The sequence below is a fragment of the Topomyia yanbarensis genome, chromosome 3 (genome assembly GCF_030247195.1).
Source record: "Topomyia yanbarensis strain Yona2022 chromosome 3, ASM3024719v1, whole genome shotgun sequence".
NCBI lineage: Eukaryota > Metazoa > Arthropoda > Insecta > Diptera > Culicidae > Topomyia > Topomyia yanbarensis.
This window is the reverse complement of record NC_080672.1, coordinates 254,248,966-254,270,163: the sequence shown is the minus strand read 5'-3', so window position 1 is coordinate 254,270,163 and position 21,198 is coordinate 254,248,966. Positions and strand designations below refer to the sequence as shown.

The window sequence follows — 21,198 nt, the reverse complement described above, 5'->3', positions numbered from 1 at the left end:
AGTCGGTTGAAACAACCACTACCGACACTACACGGCTTATCTAGGCTACTAGTAAGTAAGTAGCTAACATTGAAGGACAGCTTCCATGGATGACCAAACAGCCACAATAATATTAGTAAAGCTTGTGTTTTGACTATTGAGTTCTACAAGATGACGACACGAATGAACTCATGGTGAATAAAGTTCATGTTTGACAATTCTCGGTGGTTTGTTTACCTTGTCAGTTGCGTGAGTGCGAGTGCAACGGGTGCTCATCTATTACATTCGAACTCACGTAACTTTCATGTAAACAAACCACCGAGAATTGTCAAACGAAGTTCATCCGGCTCATTTTGTGGGGTTACGTCGATTGGTGTAAAACCTAATTATTCTTGATTAATTTATAAATTTTACTTTCAACCTAATAGTAGGCGTTGGTTGTTTTTTGCAAATGGCGGAACACTGATTGTTCCAATTTTTTTCTGTGTGTATGTCCAAAGTGCACTAAAAATGTAATAATTTAATTACGACAATTATATTGAACATAACCAGCTATGGAATCGTAGTTTGGAGAAATGAGAAAGGTGCAATTGTACTGCTAGGTGGGTTAAAAAAAGTTTTGTACGTCACAATTAGTATTATCAATCCCGTTTTACAGGATCTCGGTTCATTTCTTCATTGTGCCATGAAAAATAGCCGAAATATGCATATTTTTCCGTGCTCTGCTGAGGTGTAACCCCTTAAATAGTTGAGTGAAAACAGCCGAAATAAGGTAACATTTTTTTTAAACTACAACTACTCTACTGGAATGTTCACCAAATACCGATTCTGCGACATCAATCATCAGGTGTAACCTCGTTCCAAATATTTTGGTGCATTCCATTAGGCACGCCAATGAGCGGAACTAAACGAGTACAATTGAGGCTAACCTACCTGTACACCATCAATTGCAAGGTGTGCAAGCTTAATGACAGACAATTTCGGTGTCAAATTCAAGCGTGTGCGTCGATATGTTAACCTCAACACTCGGTAATTGATTCGATGGAATCGAGAGAGGACCATGGATCGCTTTGTCAACCCGCACAGATGTGGAACCTCCAGGGCATTCGCTTCGATTCTCACAATTTAGAAAACTCATCCACCTATAGTTATGTATTTGAATTTCAATGATTGCGTGGCAAATCATCATGTGTGTGTTCTTTCACCTGCCATGTCTCATGACAATACATGTTTCTCATCCAACTTAATCCACATATTTCCGAACTTTTTATTAACAAATCTACGTTCCACGGGTGACAATATTGGTGCGCAGATGAAAAACTTTCCGGATGCGGACAACAATAGAACTTCCGCTTTTCAGACACGGTTCAACCGCGGTAAAAAGCTAACGAACGCGCCGATTAGCTGGGGCGCTGATCGATGAAAGCAGACCTGTTCAAACCATCAGATGACTGCTGCTCAACCTAAACTGAGTCGATGGTCACAATACTATAGGTATCTACATGCAAACGATCTAGCGATAGCGTCCCCACGCAACAGACGCAATCAGTATACTGTCCCACTCGCTCGTTTGGGGGAAATCGGAACCAGAATGATCTCACAGTTGAAAACTGACCAACACAGCGAGTGACGAACAAACACGTTTCGTTGCCATCAGCAGCACATGAGGGGAAAACTGCACACATCAGTGCGTTACACGTACAAAATCGTCTGTAAATTCTATAGCCAGAAAAAAATCTGCTCTTTCACTTCGCCAAATAATTAATATGGAAAAACGCCATTATAGGCAGAATATTGTCGTTTTGGAAATTCAGTATTTTACGAGAACTCAAAGCGGACAGACGATCACTTCGGTTGTTCGGATCGGTTGTCCCATCCAAGTCCGCCCCACCAAGTGCTAGTTAGATAGTTAGAAAAGGGAATTACACAATTCCATCAAATTTGCATAACTTTTGTAACAACTAGGAAGTCTGAACAAACGAGCACGGATCTTGCGCAAATCCAACTGTATAACCCAAGTCTGGCCGTTTCGTGTAATGTAGCTGCGCACGTTCTTCCTGGATGTGTTGTCGCAAAATGGTGATACAGTATGAAAACTAGTGCGGAAGTTTGGCAAGCGACTCGAAGGATCATACGATTCAGTGATATCTGGTGTGTGAAACGTGCAAAGTTAAGATATTGTCGAATAATTTAAGAAAGTTAAACGGTCCGACGAACAAGTGAAAAAAGATAACTGGATCGATTGAAGGATCAGCTGAAGTGAAGTTGTGCTTCCGAGATTTCTAGAGATTGATATCTGCATTGAAAGACGAGGAAAATCAATTTAGTAAGTCCGTTTATTGAATGTCACACTACTATTTCGTTCTATTGTAGTGCACGATTTTGTTGTGCATCAATGATCCTTCTCGATACTCGCCGATAGGGTCTTAATAATCATACTTAAGAATTGGTCAAATTAAAATGTAATAAAAGAAAAGAATCATCAGTTTTTGAAACTTTGAGAATGAATCGGTATATAGTGGAGACCCGATTTAATCAGTTTTTTGACCCGATTTTATTTATTTTTTTAAAGTTGATAGTTGGTAGTTTGATAAGCTCTAGCAGACGAACCAAGTTGAATTCGAGTAAATCCTTTCTTGGGCATATATTTCTTATCTTAGAGATCAGAAAAAAGCAAAAATAAAATTAAAATTTTTTTAATTTTGCACTGTCCGACCCCCTTAAGGAGAACTTAAAGTAAATAGCCAGAAAAAGTTCCAAGGCTATATCTAAGGACCAAAGAAGAATATTTTTAGAGCTTCGTTTTATTAATAATACAGAAAAATATATGTGCCGATTTTATCAATTTCCCTGTTTTATCAGCTTAAAATTCGCCAAGTGGCTGATAAAAAGGGTCTTCACTGTATTTGCATTTCAGTAGCATTCCTGCATGGTTCCGTTTATCATAAAGAATGAAAATATATTGCGAAGGAGCCGTGCCGACGCTTTTTTAGAATGAGAGTCCTATTCCGCCTTCCCCTATCGAAACAATGTATTTTATTCCTGTTTTCCTCTCCAGGAAGGATATAATTATTTAGATATTGTTTGCATTTTCACAAAACAAACTATTTTATTATGGTTGAAGCTATTACGTTATTTACATAGAGTGGTGAATCGATAACAGTTTGTTAATGCATATCTTCCTGCCATATAAACATATAAAAAGAATCTGCAGCAGTAATACACTGAAAACGTTTAGCTTGGTCTCCCAATCAACGAAACCCTTTCTGGTTTCTGCCCAAATTCCCACTCAAATGCGATTTCGAAGAGTCGTTGGATTTAACGAAGAAATCTGAAACAAATCTAGTAAAGCTGGTATCGAAACAACATTCGGCATAGTCCACCGAATCAACATACCACAGCTCTCTAGAATCATCTTATCAAGACCTCGAACACGTGATATTTTGGGAAGCCAAGACCTGACTTACATGTCATTGATATACCATTATTTTAAAAACATAAATTAAACATAAACACATTGTTTCCGCGTATATGTCACTCGGCCCTCCGGTCCTCCGTTTAAAAATCGGTTTTCAGAGCAATTGCAACACCTTCCTATTGAAAAAGGCAAAAAATGTAGATATTTTCTGATTCAGATCAATTTTTGTTATGGTACGTTTTTGGTTGAAAATTTTGTACAGTCGTGATTCGCAAGTTCGGTTGACAGATGTCAAAAACTGGTTAAGGTGGATATTATCAGTACAAATGCATCTCTTCATATCTCTAACTGTTGTCAATTTTATTGTCGACATGAGTTCAACGTGAGAATTTGACATTCAGATGCTTTTTAGTGCGACAATGGACCAACTAGTAGAGGTCCAACAAAAAAATTCTTAGTATACATCAATGTCTATTATTTGAGGTAGGAAACTCAGTAATGAAAAAATAATTAGAATCAGTCAACAAACCACTGAGATATGGCCTTTTGAAGTAAACATTCCAACTTTTATTAATTTTTTTAGTTTACATGTTTAACTATATCGTTAGACAGACATCCCTATTCTCCTATTTTTTCTGTACATTATAGCTAGGTTATTAAATGGCAAGGTTTTTGTTTAAAACCGCAACACGTATAAATGCTCTAAATAGTCAATGGACAAACATAGATTCACCCTAAAAGTCTAGTAGAAAACCAATCAATGACCGCATACAAATTCAAATTGCTATAACTTTCAATTACGCCAATGAAATATTTTCAAATTTGCAGGGAATACACTTGTAAAATAAGTAGACAAATATTTTTTGTTTATGAAGATCAGACCAATCCTGCGGATGAATGCTGGTAGCCTTATGAAATGTATAATAAAACTTCAATTCACCATATCTCATTAATCTCTTGATGAATCATTTCAATATTCACTGAGTTGATGATTGGATATTGTATCTTTCGAATGCCGTATACCGAATTGATGGTAATTTTTGAATAACGGTTTTTGGCACACTTTGCGCTAGTATTTCCAACTTCGACATCTCTCTGGAATCAATTACTTCTTAGAAGTGCGACCTCCAATCTTCGGTTTCCTCGAGTTTTCGTTAATGAAAATGAGCTGTCGATTTTATTACATACAGCCCAGTCAGGGTCGTAGCGCCGTCTTTTGGTGCCCTTGACGGAGTATCGTTTTGCTCCCCTTTAATGTTTACTTTGGCTTTCTTTTCAGTTTGTCTTTCGAACAACATTGAAGTGTAGACACGGAAATGACATACTTATGCTGACTTAATTTATGACCTCATTAAGTCAATGCAGCAAATCAAGATTTCAGCGCTGTCCTAAGTCGTACTTGGCGGGGGTCAACCGGGCCAACAGTATACTATGGACCTGCTCATAGGTTACCAGATTGTTGCTTTGCTATCTCTTGGGTCGTATTTCAATTTCTTAAATTTCTTCCTCTTGCGTAGTATTCCTAATGTTATGAATTTGCGTAAGGCTTGAGGCCCGTGCATAAATTAACTCCACTGAAATGTTAAACGAAAGATCATCGAAAACTCAGACTTTTCGTAAAAAATCATACCTGTGTTCAATAGTTGGACCATATCTGGTTTTCTTTTGCGATGAAAAAATCGAAAGAACACGCAGAAAAGCTCAGAATTGAGATATCCTCTCTAAAGCAAGAAAATGACATTACTGTAGATACGTCTTTTATGAATAACTACTGGGTCTACGTGCCTACCTACAAAGATAAGATCAACGGCGTGGTCACCGATTCGAGTTTGCCATGCGTGTATCTACTGAAGAGCGCCTGTTCAACTATTGGGCAATTATAGCAATAAGTCTAAGTGCGGCAAGTGCGTAAAATGTAATTAGGATAACTATTGCATTGGGAATGTTGAAAAGTGAACCTATTGTGGGTTGTGGGAAGAGTTCACATGATCTCTTATTATGTTCAGTGAATGAACAACGCCAGGCGATTCTGAAGTACTCCTTTAAAAGAAGCTACGCTATTCGTCCAAATCACAACAAATCATTATGTCTAACAGTAACAGTATGGGGTTGTCTTCTCTATGATAATCGATCTAGCTTACTCCACGATCTTTGTTACAGTTTTAAGAGGTTACATCATTTTAGAATTTGATCGAAAATTTTTATAGGTCTAAGTTGTACATTAGGGTCTTACAAATGATATACACAACAACCACAGGCGACAATTATTGCTAAATGTTAAAATTCTCAATTCTGCCGCAACGCCTCTTAACTTTAATAGTGTTTTTCTCGAAACCACTTTTTTGAGCTGGCCGGAAACATAACTCGGTCAAATGATTTTTGGTCGTTTTGATATTTTTACATAAGATTTAAAATTGGTTTCTCCAGCGAGGTACGTAAGATTTTATTTTTTTTATTGGTTATTTTTTTTAATCGACAATTTTTATGACATTTTCAGCGTTTATTTAATAAAAAAGCGACATTTCGTGAAAAACAAAATTTCGAAAAAAAAGCTGCCTACGTCGCTTGCTATTGTTATAAAGAATTGGAAAAAAATTAGTTCTGAGTTCTAGGTTAAAAATTACGGGAGATAGGTTTCCGGCCGTGGACCCTTTCCAAAAACCTGTTTTAATCCACCTAGTGGTGCTATTGCGCCTTTCTCATTTATACAAACTATGATTCATTAGCTGGTTTTGTTCAAAAGAATTGTGGAAATGTCTATTACATTCTTATTTCACTTAGCACGTACCCCACGAATACCACGAAAGTAGACGCAGACTCACTTTAAACAAAAAAGTATAGAGCAGACCGGGGCTAGTATGCGGTGTTTTCAGTTTCCATTTTTTACCGCTTTGATGTAGATAAATCTTGCAAAATAGAACATGCGTCTGTAGCCAACATCCCTGAATTTTATCACAGTGTTTAGTGCATTGTTTTTGTTTTTATAGACAAAAATGTGTGACGCGGAAATCCCGCCAATTTACCCTGGCCCAGGCTGTATGTATAAATACGCCAGAAAATGGAGATTCAATTATAAAGGTTCGTTCTGAATGTCTTTTCAATAAAATTGTATATTAACTGACAATTGTCCATATATTTCATTCTCAATACCCCCGCATTTTACTTTGACGCGTATTCCATATTCAAAAGCATATTTTCGAAATTCTTCAGGCGATTGGACGAAGTAAATATCCCCTGCATTGACGATATACACAAAGTTTTACTTTGGAGTGAATTCCAAAAATACAAATATTTGATGACTATATTTGTACTGTAAATAGTAGCCCGGAAATGTAAATACTTGCCCCACGTGCGTCACCCGCCAACTTAATTCAACCGCATATTTTACAAAAAACTATTTAAAAAATAACTTTAATTCATGGAAAGATTTAATATCAATACGGATACTGAAAGCTCTTTTTGCGCACTATCGAAAAATAAAATCAATTGGGAAATAGATTTAAAATCACCCTAAATATCACAAAGTGTTTAAAATTTAAAACATTTACTTGGTATGTTCGAAAAAACAATATCGCCCACAACTTTTACAAAACAAAATGTTTAAAAAAACACATTGGATAATGGGCTTCACATAACTTGAGCTACACAATGAGAGGCAGCGCTATATGTCTAATGGAAACGAAGACAAAGGGATTCCGCCAATTTACCCCAACCACCAACTAGCCTCGGGCTAATATTTAATTAACTTAATCAACATGCGTTCCATGTTATCCTCATGTGATTATATTTGGAAATGTTGGTGGAATGGGTTTGGAAGTGGAGCGGGTGGGGATATAGTAGGAGGATGCGTCAAAAATCCTTTGTCATATTTCGGTATACGGGATGGATGAAGGAAATGCGGATTTGAGGGTAGTCCAAAGGGAGAGGAGTGATGAAGGAGCGAAGTGTGAGGGCAATGGTGGGGGGGGGGGAAGGAGGTGCTGAGTGGCGACACAATACTCTACCGCAAATGTTGCCTTTCATTTGAGACTTGGTTTGATTTGAGACTTGGATGTGACTTAAATTGTGGAATATGCCCGGAATCCGGGGCTTCCGGAATCGTCAATAGTAGACAATATACCCGAAGAATATTTGATTGGCAATCAGTGATGTAGACGTGCGAAGCGAAGTAATTTGGTGGCCATTTCAATAGTTTATAGCCTCTGCAGTGTTGCGATTGTACCGATTTATATGGGAAATTCCAGTGTAACCTTACTAACCAACCTGTAACTCCGGAACCAAGAGTTAGAACCGAATGAAATTCAGAAGCACTCAATGACATTACTGTATCTTTCATTTGAAATCAAGTTTGTAAAAATCGGTAGAGAATTCGCTGGGTAATAGGTGTGATATTTGCTTAGGAACTTGGCGAGTTCCCCGGAGGCATCATGAACCATCATAGGTGGTCAATGTGGTCAAAGCTGCTTTGATTTATCATTAGTGATCTAGACCCGCAAACTAAAGTAATGTTGAACCCATTTCAAAATGTTTTACATCATTTGGACATCATGGTTGTACCAGTTTATATGGGAATTTGCTGTGTGACCGCACTCTTCAACCCGTAAATCCGGAACCGGAAGTCGGATCAACTAAAAATTCAATAGCAGCTTAGGAGAGCGTTATACCTTTCAGATGAAACTAAGTTTGCGAAAATCGGTTCAGCCATCCCTGAGAAAAATGAGTGAGATTGTAAAATACACACACATACAGACATTTGTCGATTTCGACGAACTGACGATGACCTCGGTTAAAAAGTTGGTTTTCGCAGTGATTGCATATCCTTTCTATATGAGAAAGGCAAAAAGGCGTCTACAAGAAAACGTTGCCCAGCCGCCATCTTGTCACAAAATTACTTGAAAAAAATATTTTTTATGCCTCATAACTAGTATTATAAATCTCATTTGACAAGATCTCGATTCACTTCTTTATCTCGTCTAGAAAAAATCCTGACATATGCCTATTTTTTGTGTTGTAAAGTGGTGTAGCCTCTTAAGAAACCGCTTTACTACCCTTGATGTGATTTGATCCATTTAGGTTTCTACGAAACTGAGGAAATGAGCGATAAAGTTTGCATGAATTTTCGGCTGGAAATGGCACTCTTATTCTGACTTATTTTATTAAGCTTGACGCCCTTCAAGGGTGCTAACCCGTCAGCGTCAGTCAACAGCGACTTCAGGCATACCAATGCTTAAGCTGACCAACTTTGACGAAAAAATCCGTACACCATACCGCAACGAAGCGAAATCGTTCATCACGCTCAGGCAAACGGTTTTCATAGTGTACGGATTTTTTCGTCAGAGTTGGTCAGCTTACCAATGCTGCATGCACTGGTTCCTAATGCAAAAAATAATGATTATTGATATGAAATGGAACGAAAGCAAGCGGCCGAAAAACATCCCAAGATGGCATCGAACCGCGAAGCAAACATATATTATATTCTATTTTAACTCTTGTACAACTAGTATTGAAAAGCATTCTGGAAAACACTGCAGTTATATTTTAGTGTTTTTCTTGTCATCATTAATATTTGGAGCATATTGTGAATTTCCAATGTTTTATCCATAGCTGGAAATTGAAATTTTGTGACATCTTTGAACTTCACTAAGTCAAGCTTTTGGGTTAATAATATTGTTGATATAGTAATGTGGAGTGAGGAGGAGTTCCTGAATTATTTTTTACTACGTAACAGGCCGACAAGGATGCCCGGGTAACCACAAAACGGAAATGTCAATAACTAAGGCAATTTCCAGCCGATTTTGACGCATTTGGACATTTTGGATTCAGGAACTCATCCACTTTTAGACTGGGTAAAAATGATTCAAGTTAATCCATTCGGTTCCCGGAAATCCGGATTTCCAGAAGCATATTCCAGTGCTGGGATACTATTTGTGAATTTCAATGGAAAACTGGCAATGTGGGTATCCGAATTCTCGGAATTGCATCAGTAGGCTGTATCTCGTGGTTTTGGAACCATTTGATGATTTGACCCCGGAACGGATATTCCGGAGCAGGTTCCCGTGGAGCAGTGAGAGGCAATTCCTAGGTCAAATTGCAACAAATAACAGACTTCCATGATAATTTGAAGAGTTTTGATACTCATATTGCTAGGACATTATTAAAATTTACAAATCATATCTTAGTCCTGGATCACTACTCCGGAAAATCCGGATTATCAAGAACCAGATCCATTCATCCGGTTCAGTTTCGCGGAATCAAGTGTACGAGTTCCTGAATCCAAAACATCTAAAAGTGTCCAAATCGGTTAAAGAAAGCCATAGTTATGAGCATTTCAATTTGCGGGTACCCTCGTCGGCATGTTTAAGGTGTTTTGACATTAAAAATGTCTTACTCCACTATCTGGGGCTAGGTGTCATTCTAAAATCTAAACTATCTCCCATGTAACGAAACTATGTAAGGTTTGCACGCTTATAACTCCGATATTACTAGATGGATTTTAATCATTCATACACCAACCGATTCAGAAACACCTAACTTAAATATTGGTAATAATTTAATATCTCCCCAATAAAAGTAGACTTTTGGAAATTGGTAAAATTAAAAAGTTCACGAAAAACGGGAAAATTACCATTCGTGAGGCAGATTTCTCAGACACAGCCGTCAAGAGAGGGCAGCTTAGTTGCTCAATGAAGCACGAAAAGTCATAAATAGAAGCAACGCATGTCCGTTTAAATCAGTTGTGTCTCTTATCCCATCCGAGCAACATCGTCTCCGGGCGATGCAATAAGCGCTATCGATTTTCGGTAACGTTGGCATTTGCACACACTCGCACCTAAGTGACTAAACCATATACGGTTAGTTTATAAATAGAGGTGACGCGTACCCGTTTGAATCAGTTTTTGTTCTTATGTCAACGGGTAAGATCATGGCTGCAGCGTTTGGGCACTACAATAAGCGGTAGACGCTGTGCATTTTCGGCAGCGGATTTTCGGGTACCAGCACGGTGTCACAGAATGATTTGCAAAGTGGGTGGGCGGGGTGGTTTGGATTTAATTCAATACGGTGTGTGCTGCTTAAGTGTTGCGTTTGAAAAAAAATATATTTATTTTTATGCATGCGTGTGCGTTGTATCTTGTTAATCCATGTTTACGGCGCTTTGTAGTTGCGTAGGGTAAAGAGCCTATTGGTTTTCATGTTTCATATTTCGGTTATATGTTTTTTATCAGTAAGGCATCTGACAACGTGCTTCTGTAGTTATTGCACTGTTCAGCAGCGTAGTATTTTATATAGGAGAGTACACTCAGGTTTTTTGCGCGGATTTTGAAATTTACGCGGTTTTCATTAACTCGTTTTTTTAAATTTACGCGGTTTTCATTTACACGGCCTATATCCCCTGCGTGAAAAATCTGAGTGTAATTGCATCGGAAACAATCACATTCCCAGCAGAACTTTTTGTTTTCTAATTTCAAACTCTTTTGTTTCGTACTGCACACAACGGAAAATTTTAAAACAGAACTTACCGTCCCAGCAGCAGTTGAAGCGGGTGTTCTTTTTCGATTCAAATTCAAGCCATGTCTTAAGCGTTACTGGACTTAAAATTATTTTCCCAGTTTATCCAGTCAGAATATCTGTCCTACCCTATGTATTTAAAACACAGTTCTAATTGCGTTTTAAAGTATACAACAAATTGAACGGTTGGGTATACTAATTTAAATTTTAAAATAAATCTGTGCACCTATATAACATAAAACGCTGCAGAATTGGTTTAATAATACAATGTTTACACTACGTTACACGTTTTAATAATTAGCAACAAGAAAAATGTCACCAAGATAGCATAAAAACCCATTTTAACTGGTAGTGCGAACGTTGCATAACAATGTAATTTATCAAATAATTTCATTTTTTCCACCACTAATCGATCAAGAAATACTTAAACTTAAGATTGTTTACTTAAGTTCACTAGTACATTATTGAAAATTTAAATGGAAAATGAAATTTCATATTTCATGGAGAATCTCTCCATTTCCGTTGGCGGGCGTGGGCTTCCTCATCACAGCTCTTAATATGGAACTTTTCTTTTGAATATATTTTCTGGACAGACCAGCCTATTTTTACTAGATGGATCAGCCAAATAATGCCAATCACCTAGTGAGATACTTGATTAATTAATAGATTACCGTTAAAAGACCTTCAATAAATTATGTTTTGATGGGGAGGGTATATAGCAAATTGTAACATATGAAAGCAGGCGAGTGAACAAGAACGTGAGTCGATATGTGTGATAGATAAAATTCATTTGCACGCTCTTGAAAAAAGCTACATTTTTAATGTCACCGTGGTCGTGTCCTGTACATAACCCTTTAATTTTTTTGTTGGGAAAACAACGCAACGGTTAAAGTTTGTATGGGATTTTTGGCCAAAATGTATGGAGAAACACTCGCACTTCGCATAATTGCCACTAGAGGTCACTGTAAACATCCGAACACAGACCTAGGAACGATTCAACCAACCGTTAAAGAGCTATTAACGTTTAAATTTGGATAGCGCTGCTTAGCCACGAAAGATAGAAAGTTATGGTGTCCAACAAAAATGTATAAGAATAAATGGACTTTCAGTGCTCAATCGAACAGCCCTTCGTCCTGTACGATACAAAGCAATCCAATCTGTCAACCAGGCAGGAAATCCAATGTGTTTAAGCTTCAGCAGGCGACGCAGAACACGGTCAAAGGCCTTTGACAAGTCTATATAAATGAAATCCACTTGATGTCGCTTGTTATGTTTGTCGTTGATGGTAGATACATAAGGCATAAGATTTGTGGTTGTAGGTCGTTTACTGACGAAGCCATGTTGTTCCTTGACGTTGATATAACGCACGGACTCATAAATATCGTCGTATAACAAACGGTATAACAGATACCTTCAGAAGGCAGCTGAAGATCGATATCGCACGCTAGGTATCCACGTCATGAAAGCTACCATTTGAAGGAACAGGTGTGTAGCAGCAGATTTCCAGGAACTAGGAAACAGCGTCAGTGAAAGAGCGATTGAATATAACGGACACTGGAAATTCAAGAGTACGCACATTTTTGGTTAAACCATGGTGGTAAATGATCGGATCACACCCCCTTGGAAGCATCCAGTGAGTGACTGCAACTTGAAAAGAAAAATCCTTACGAGAGAAAATAATACGCGATAAAAATGGTCTAGGTTAAGTCAGACCGGACTAAGTTGCTAAATATAAAAAAAATGAGATAATTTTAGCGCTGGATAAAGAATTTTTTCAGCTACATTCTACTTTTGCCAGATAAACAATAATAACGACAAAAATTAATTTTCATTTATAATGTAAAGGATGCTGCGATTCAAACTTTAAACTCGTTTTTCTCGATATCAATATATTGTCACTTAGTTCGGTCTGACTAACTCCAGTCCAAACCGATGATACAACATCGAACCCATACATCGAATTGTTCAAAGTTGACAGAAAACATCACTTCGATTTTTACAGATATAAATTTTTCAAAAAATGGAGCATTATACTATGTTCACACTACAGAGTTAAAACACGTTATAATAATTAGTAACACGAAAAATGTCATCAAGATAGCCACTCGTAGTGTGAACGTAGTATTATGTTCGGTAAGTTCTGTCTACTGAGGTAATACAAAATCTGACATATGACTAATGTGAACACACAAACTCCAGGATGTACACACATTGGAGCAAATGGGTAAACATCGCAAAACAATGTAAAAAGATATACTAAAATGCACGTTCATGGGTAATAAAAAACAACAATCGCCAGGAAAAAATTTCTCACGGTCACACTTCTCCCCCTAACAGTATCAAACATATGAGTCAATTCAGATGGAAATCGAAATTTAATTTTCAATAAAGTTATTAAAACTAACCACACTATAGCATTCAAACACTTGCTTCGATAGAAGCGCTAGAATTAATTATGTATCTATTCACGACCAGTTTCGGTAACCACAAAACCAAAATTCAAAAGCCAAGCCGAAGCAGCCACTGTGACACCACAATTAACGAATGCCAGCGCTTTCTGTCATTTTCTATTCCCGTACACCCGCGAGTGGCGATACGCGAGAGAACCGAAATGTTTTTGACCTCAATCAGCTATAGATTACCATTCGTCTCCTTCACCGAACCACGTAGGGGAATTGTGGGAAAAACCGACACTGTGGGTAAAACCGACACCCCACAACTTTTCCTAGAAATCAAATTTTTATTCATTTCATAATGATACAATATTATTAGTACGTTTATTTAGAGCATTTGAAGAAAAATTGGATTTACGTTAGTGCGCCGAATGTCATAAAAATTAACAAAACATTCGACAGCAGCGTTCATACTCGTCTGGATGTAAAATTTCGTTGGTAGATTTTAAGGTTTTAACCGAACGAAAGCTTTTCAAATCACCCCATTTTCAGTACCTATTATTATCGGCCTGTCCTATGATCAACTAGGTGCATTGAAGACGAGTTTGAAAAATTCAATATTTTTAATTGCTTTTATAAAAAAATGTGCGCTGTTGGGGTAAAACCGACACCCTATGGTTAGGGTAAAACCGACACCCTGTTAAGATGGTTGTGTATAGTTGCGATTCATTTCAAAATACTGGGGATCTTTGTGACACTTCAATTAGCCTATTAGAACACTATAGTATTAGCAGAAATACACAGAAATACTTTTATTGTGTTTATTTCTTGTAAGTCTCTTTAAAAATAAAAAATTGGAATTTTTGCTTATCTGATTCTAACGAAGCTTTTGCTATTTCTGCAAAAAGGTCATCAAACCGAATTTCTAGTGTTCTCTTGGTTTGTCATAGACGAATTTTATCACAATGAGACAATGATATTATGTATACTCAAATAGATCGTTAATGATCAGAGTCCGAAAAATCAAATCTGAAAAAGATAGTTTTACTAAGAAGTGTGTGTGTCACTTATAAGTGAATGAATCCAATTAGCAGAACGTAGAACGCTTGAAAATCTTCTCTTATGAAATAAAATGACACTGGAGGTTGCAATGATGTGCGCAAGGATTATTTGGAAATACTCATATCAATAAATAATCCTATAGCATAAAATACTCCTATTTATAGTACTACGCTTTCGAACTTTCTTCCCCTCACTACATGATGAAGCAATAAAAAGCACATATTTGCATCATACATACTCACACTTTATTAATCACGCATATATCTCATTTTTAATAAAGATAAAGATTTTAATAAAGTGGAGAGAAAATAAATTAAAGGGGGTGTCGATCTTACCCCTATGGGGTGTCGGTTTTACCCGCAGTGCTTACAAAAAGGCACTTTGTTTTCCAAGTTTTACAACCAATATTTTTTAATGAAATTAATTTTTTGAAGCGCTGAAAAAATTAAGTCTTGTTAAGAATTTTCTGAAGAAGAATTCTGCATAAAAATTATAATTTTATTGGTTTTGTGGCAACTTAGAAAAAGTGTTAAGCTTAAGGTGTCGGTTTTAACCATAATTCCCCTACCGTACAGCGCGAACAGTTGCGATAGCCGATTCTAAAACAACAAAAAACGTGCCACAGCACCCAGAATCAACAGATCACGCTCGCTGGAGGGTTTCGAGTGCGGCTAGCCAAAGCCCAACCAGAAGGCTGCATCCAAATGACATAATTATATTCTTTTACGGAGCTAGCAACACGCATTCTTTCCTCCGCCCGCTACCGTCCTTCACATAACGCTGAGCGGTGAAGAGCTACGAACCGTAACAAATCAGTAGTTCCAATCAGCGGAAGTTGGTTCCGGTGCTCCTCGGTGCTCGCTGATGGCTGTGGATTACTCCCTTCAAAATTGGCGGTCTGCAGCATGCTATCCAAACCGCTCCGCCCGGTCGGTTAGTCAGCCACGCACTCTGGTTATTCATTTTTGGGTGAATCTCACGTGGATGATTGAATGCTATTTTGTCGGAAGAAATAATCGCATGTCACCGTAAGTGTGGGGGAATGCAGATTAGTTTATTACCAGTTACTGGTTATTTTGGAGGGCATTACTAAGCGATTTTTCATACTTCTTGTGTGCCCAGTGAGTTGATATTTTCTCTGAATTTAAAAATTATTTGTCTTTACTCATTGAACAGTTGTTCTTATGAAGAGAGTCAGAATAACTATGACTATTATTTAATATATAAAATTTATTTATGTTATTAAAACAAGCTAGAATATTTAGCTGCGGGCTAAGCGAGACATCGAAAATAAAAATCACAAAAACAGAGAATGCTTCGTAAATTTACCCGTTTTAAATTAGAATGTAAATATAGGATATTAATTTCTAGCATAAAAATCGGACAGGAGCTCTTCGATATGAGAGTATTAAATAAGTTCTGCATAAAAACCCTAAACAATCTATTCGTTTCTTACAAAGGACTTTTCTTTATTCGACTTTTAATTTTGAAAGTAACTTTATACGGATTTTCCTGCGAGAGAATTATACTGGAGGTTCATCCTTGCCTACTTTTTCGGTGAGAACCTTTATTTTCAGTCGTTTGAATATGAATGCTAGATTTTTAAAAACGTTAAATGGACCTCATAAAATCGATAAAAGGAAAAAAAAAAATGTTTCGGTCGGGTTAAAATGAATTGGGAAAAATCCCGAAAATGAAAACCCGCGAAAATGGAATTTTTCTTTAGCAACTCAAACCCCAAAGCATACTTGGTACCATAAACTTTTCTGAAGATAGCCAAACAGGTTGTCTTACTCAGGTAACTTCGTACACGCTGAGAATGTTTGCAATCGCGAAATATTAACGAGCAAAAATATTTCGGCGTGGCAAAACTCAGTAGTGGCACAAGAATCGTACGGCGTGTGTGTTCAAGGATTGTGGCGATCATTAAGATTTTCTATTTTTCTTGCTCTGAGCTTGTTCTATAATGATTTCATTGCTTTCATTTGTCAAGTAAATGCCGTAGTAGATAAAACTTGTATTTAAAAATGATAGGAATTTGATTGACTATTAGATGTAGTGTTTATTATTATTTGATAATTATGTGAATAAAGCATTTTTTGAAACCCGTATTTTCTTAGTGAACGTGTATTTTTTTTTATTTCGATTATAGAGGTTTAAAACTTTCGTCTCTTTTTCCGGTTATAAAAATCTCTTTAGAAAAATCTTTAACCTTATGTGCGGGGTTGGGAATCGAACCCAGGTGAACAGCGCATAAGATAATCGATTTACCAGCTACACCAACGACACGACCTGAGACTTCATGTAAAATTGAGGCAAAAATACGTTCGAAAAATTTACCACCAGTTACCAATTCATTGAAGGGCCTCTCGATAATGCCGAGAAATACATTTCTCGCGCAACACTGATTTGCTTTTGGGTATCCTGGCAATCGATAATTTGCTACAGAAAATAAACAAAGCTTTAATAACGTTACAGCGCAACAATATTGCTTCAAATGCATTCTTTTATTTTTAGGGCCAAATTCAGAATAATCTAAGATTTAAAACCGTCTAAGAGTTGGCGAAAAACCTTTCAGTGATTTGTATGAGGCTTTAGCTCTAACAGATGCTTGCCTCTTCATCTGCGGTTCGAAACACCAGGAAATAGTGGGTGGTGGGTAGGTACATCGCGCTACTTCAGTTCCTGAAATGTAACTTTTATGTACAGAACTGTTATCCATTCACCTGCACCGATGTAATTCGTACCATTTTGTCCATGTGTTCCTATCTCAAAATAAACTTCACGATTGCTTCACTACATAAGCCGAATTAATAGTCGGTAAAAATGGTAGCGGTAGCGAGCCAAAGTGTAGGTATTCAAATTTGTAACGTGAAAGCTACCAAAAACTGCGACCGAACATAGGATATATGTCCATATGTCGTTATACAGAAAACTGCTAGGAAGGTATTAAGGAACGAAAAATTTGCAGGGTTGAACTCTGGAAAATCGCATTGGGAAGAAAATGAGTCAAGGATGGAGTGAAATGGCATGTAAATCGGTTAATGCAAAAATTGAGGGTAGTCATGACTAGCTGAATGATTTTATTTCGATCACCAGGACTTCATAAACATTTCCAAGTAAAATAGACTCTAAAAACGTTCACCATGAAACAAACCTTATTGTCGCTAATGCAGCAGACGGCTTTGCGGCACTTCGTGCCTATAAAAAATGCAGCAGCATGGTCCGTAACGGACGGAGTGAGCCTGGTTTGAAAAAGCTGCCAACCATGTACTAGTGTCTGTACTGAGCAAAGCGATATTGTCACAACCACCAATTTACTGAGCCTCCCATTTTAATAGTTCAATTAAAATGGGATGACTCTGTTCCAGTAAATTGGCGGTTCCAATACTCTTTGTTTCTATAATCAATTCAGCAGCGACAATGTCTTCGGTTCCATATTTCCGTAATAACTGCTCTATTTTTGTGTCGTTCGCGCTTCTTCCAGAAAACATGTGCAGAGAATTCTCTGCCACGCGGTTCACTAGTGCGATCGTTCACCCTTACGACGGCATGTTTACTGTTAATGCCTTCTTCAGTCCATAATCACGGTGCCCTTCAACGGTATCTCACCCATATGAAAGAGAATGTGTACGAGCACAAGGTTCACTTGAACGGTAGTTCAATTATATAAATTCTTGTGCTTTTTCAAGCCTGACCCTACAGAAAAATGTTTGTCCGAACGATGCGCATTAACGTTTGAAGGCTGACGTGTACTTTTAAATTTGGCTTCACATCAAATTTTTACCCCCACAAGCTGTGCTTTTACAGCGGTTCGCCCCTGTAAAAGTTCATATTTAAGATTAGGGAAGATTTTTGAACAAATGTATTGTGGCATACAGGGCACTTGCACGGTCTCTCACCGGTATGTGTGAACCGATGATTCGCTAGAATGTTGCTATTGAACGGTACTGTGCCACAGATGACGCAACAAAAGGATCATGTACCGCGATGTATCCAGACGTGTTCATTAAGTTGCCCCGTCCGGAAAATTGTTTTCCATAAAGCACAAGTCGTCTCTGTAAGTAATGTCCTTTAAAAACATTTAATTCGGAAAACTGGTAATCGAACTCGAGTGTCGCATGTTTTCGTCGAACATTTTGTTGATCCACTGGCACGAGACAAAAAGCAGCACAACGCACACGCTATGATAATACGCCTAGTTAATTCACAAGCTCAACTGTATTATCGTAACTGTCCGAAATTTCCGGAAAAACGAGAATTCCGAAATAAGGAAAAGGTACAGGAATTAACTTACTGTTTATACAACAAGCAGGTAACCATGGGTTTCAACGGTAACTATAGAGAAATAACAAATTTTAAAGAAAATAACAGAAGAATAATCAGTGCTGCAAGTTTCGTGCCTTTTATTACCAACTATCAAATTTGACAGTACCAGTCACTTACGAGAGGCATTTGATGTAGTGGGTAAAAAATCGACTTCTTTTACATCATCTTAATTGTTCGTATTAAGGTGGGAGGGGGTTAAAGGTTTTAGCGCGAAAAAAAACTGTTTTTGGAATTTTTTTATAACTTTGCGTGAAGCGAATTGATTAAAACTTTTGTACTTTATAGTATATCATTTCAATAACATGCTGTACCTTTTCTCTGTAAAAATATCGACAAACGACTCGGTGACGGTGAAGCTTTTTGTAGAACGGCTCTGGAAAAACATGATTTGCGGTGTTACCTGCCATTCCAAAACTACTTAACCGATTTCTTTCAAACTTTGCATAGACATTCTATGTTAAAAAACCTAACCCCTGTGTGTGTGTATGTGTGTGTGGGTATGTATGTATGTGCACTAATGTCATGTAATTATCTCAGCAACCAATGAACCGAAATTAGTTTCAAATGAAAGGCTCAACGTTGCCATTTGACACTATTAGGGGTATTGTGGGTAAAACCGACACCGCACAACTTTCCCTAGAAATCAAATTTTCATTCATTTCATAATGACACTTTATTATTAGGACGATTATGTAGAGTATTTGAAGACAAATTGGATTTACATTAGTACGCCGTACGTCATAAAAATAAACAAAACATACGACAGCAGCGTTCATGCTCGTCTGGATGTTATATTTTGTTGGTAGATTTTAAGGTTTTAACCGAACAAAAGCTTTTCAAATCACCACATTTTTCAGTACCTATTATTATCGGCCTTTTCTATGATCTACTGGGTGCATTGAAGACGAGTTTGAGAAATTCAAGATTTTTGATTGCTTTTTAAAAAAAATATGCGCTGTTGAGGTAAAACCGACACGCTGTTAAGATGGTTGTGTTTACTTGCGATTCATTACAAAAGGCTGGAGATCTTTGTGACACTTCAATTACACCATTAGCACACTATAGTAATAGCTGAAATACACAGAAATACTTTTATTGTGATTATTTCTTATAAGTCTCTTTAAAAATCAAAAATTGGAATATTATCAGATTCTATTGAAGCTTTTGCTATTTCTGCAAAAAGCTCATCAAACCGAATTTCTATTGTTCTCTTGGTTTGTCATATATGAACTTTATCACAGTGAGACAATGACCTTTTGTATACCCCGGTAGATCGTTGATGATCAATCCCGAAAAATCAAAGTCAGAGCCAGGCAGTTTTGCTGCGAAGTGTGTGTCACTAATAAGTGAATGAATCCTATTAACAGAATGTAGAACCCTTGCAAATTTTCTCTTACGAAATAAAATGACACAGAAGGTTGCAATGATGTGCGTAAGGATTATTTGGAAATACCCATATCAAGAAATAACCCTATAGCATAAAACACTCTTGTTCATAACACTACGCTTTCGAACTCTCTTCCCCTCACTAAATAATGAAGCTACAAAAAGCACATGTTTGTATCACACAAATTCACACTTCATTGCTCACGTATATATCACATTTTTAATAAAAAAGAGGAGAGAAAAAAATTAAAGAGGTGTCTATTTTACCCCTCTGGGGTGTTGGTTTTACCCGCAGTGCCTACAAATGGTCACTACGTTTTCCAAGTTTTTCAACCAAAATTTTTTAATGAAATTAATTTTTTGAAGCGCTGACAAATTTAAGCCATGTTAAGAATTTTCTGAAGAAGAATTCTGCGTAGAAATTATAATTTTTTGGTTTTGTGGCAACCCAGAAAAAGTGTCAAACTTAAGGTGTCGGTTTTAACCATAATAATTTCAAGAATGTTCGTGTCTCAAAAGAAGTCCAGGGACGCTTTCAATGGCCCCTGATTTTTCGAAGAATTTAAATACTTATTCTGGTAGTTTGTACCATTCCTTTGTCATGGTATTGTTTTGTGTAGGACTCATTAACCCATATCTCCAGAACGAGAATTCTGAACGAAACAATTCTCAAGTGATAAGGATGGGTGGAAAGAGACTGCATTGTAATCAACTGAATGTACGGCTTTTGTGCCATCGGCAATAATTTAATTGCCAACATAACCTAGACATTTGACACTCTTTTCTATATATTTCAATGCAAATGAATACTATTTACAGGTAGCCTTATTTCAGTTCACTATTTCCAATTGCGCGTTAAAATACTGGATCTGAAAATTCTATTCTGTACAAAAATCATTTTTCAGATATCTGTGGCCAAAAAAACATCTTTTAATTCCAAGACAAATTCCTGATTTCTAGATTTCCTGATGACTAATTAAGGCCCATCAATAAAGTAGAAATACCAGATAATCTTGAAACGCCGTCATGAAAAGAAGAACGAAAACGTGTTCTTTGCAATGGAATTTTCACAAACACTTCAGAATATTCTGAAACAATGGTGTTACGACCCCTCGGTCGGCACAA

The 21,198-nt window shown here is 37.2% G+C and overlaps 1 protein-coding gene across 7 annotated transcripts in view; it reads left to right on the top strand.

The window, feature by feature from the left end:
• The first annotated feature begins 1,700 nt into the window (after window positions 1–1,700).
• LOC131686738 (uncharacterized) overlaps window positions 1,701–21,198 on the top strand; it is a 28,515-nt gene continuing 9,017 nt past the window's right edge. For 2 of the 7 annotated variants that reach the window (XM_058970678.1, XM_058970680.1), the window contains exon 1: window positions 1,701–2,305. The gene's annotated coding sequence lies outside the window, so the exon portion shown is untranslated. The remainder of the gene's footprint in view (window positions 2,306–21,198) is intronic. The other 5 variants (XM_058970677.1, XM_058970676.1, XM_058970681.1 and 2 more) reach the window with 3 other exon arrangements.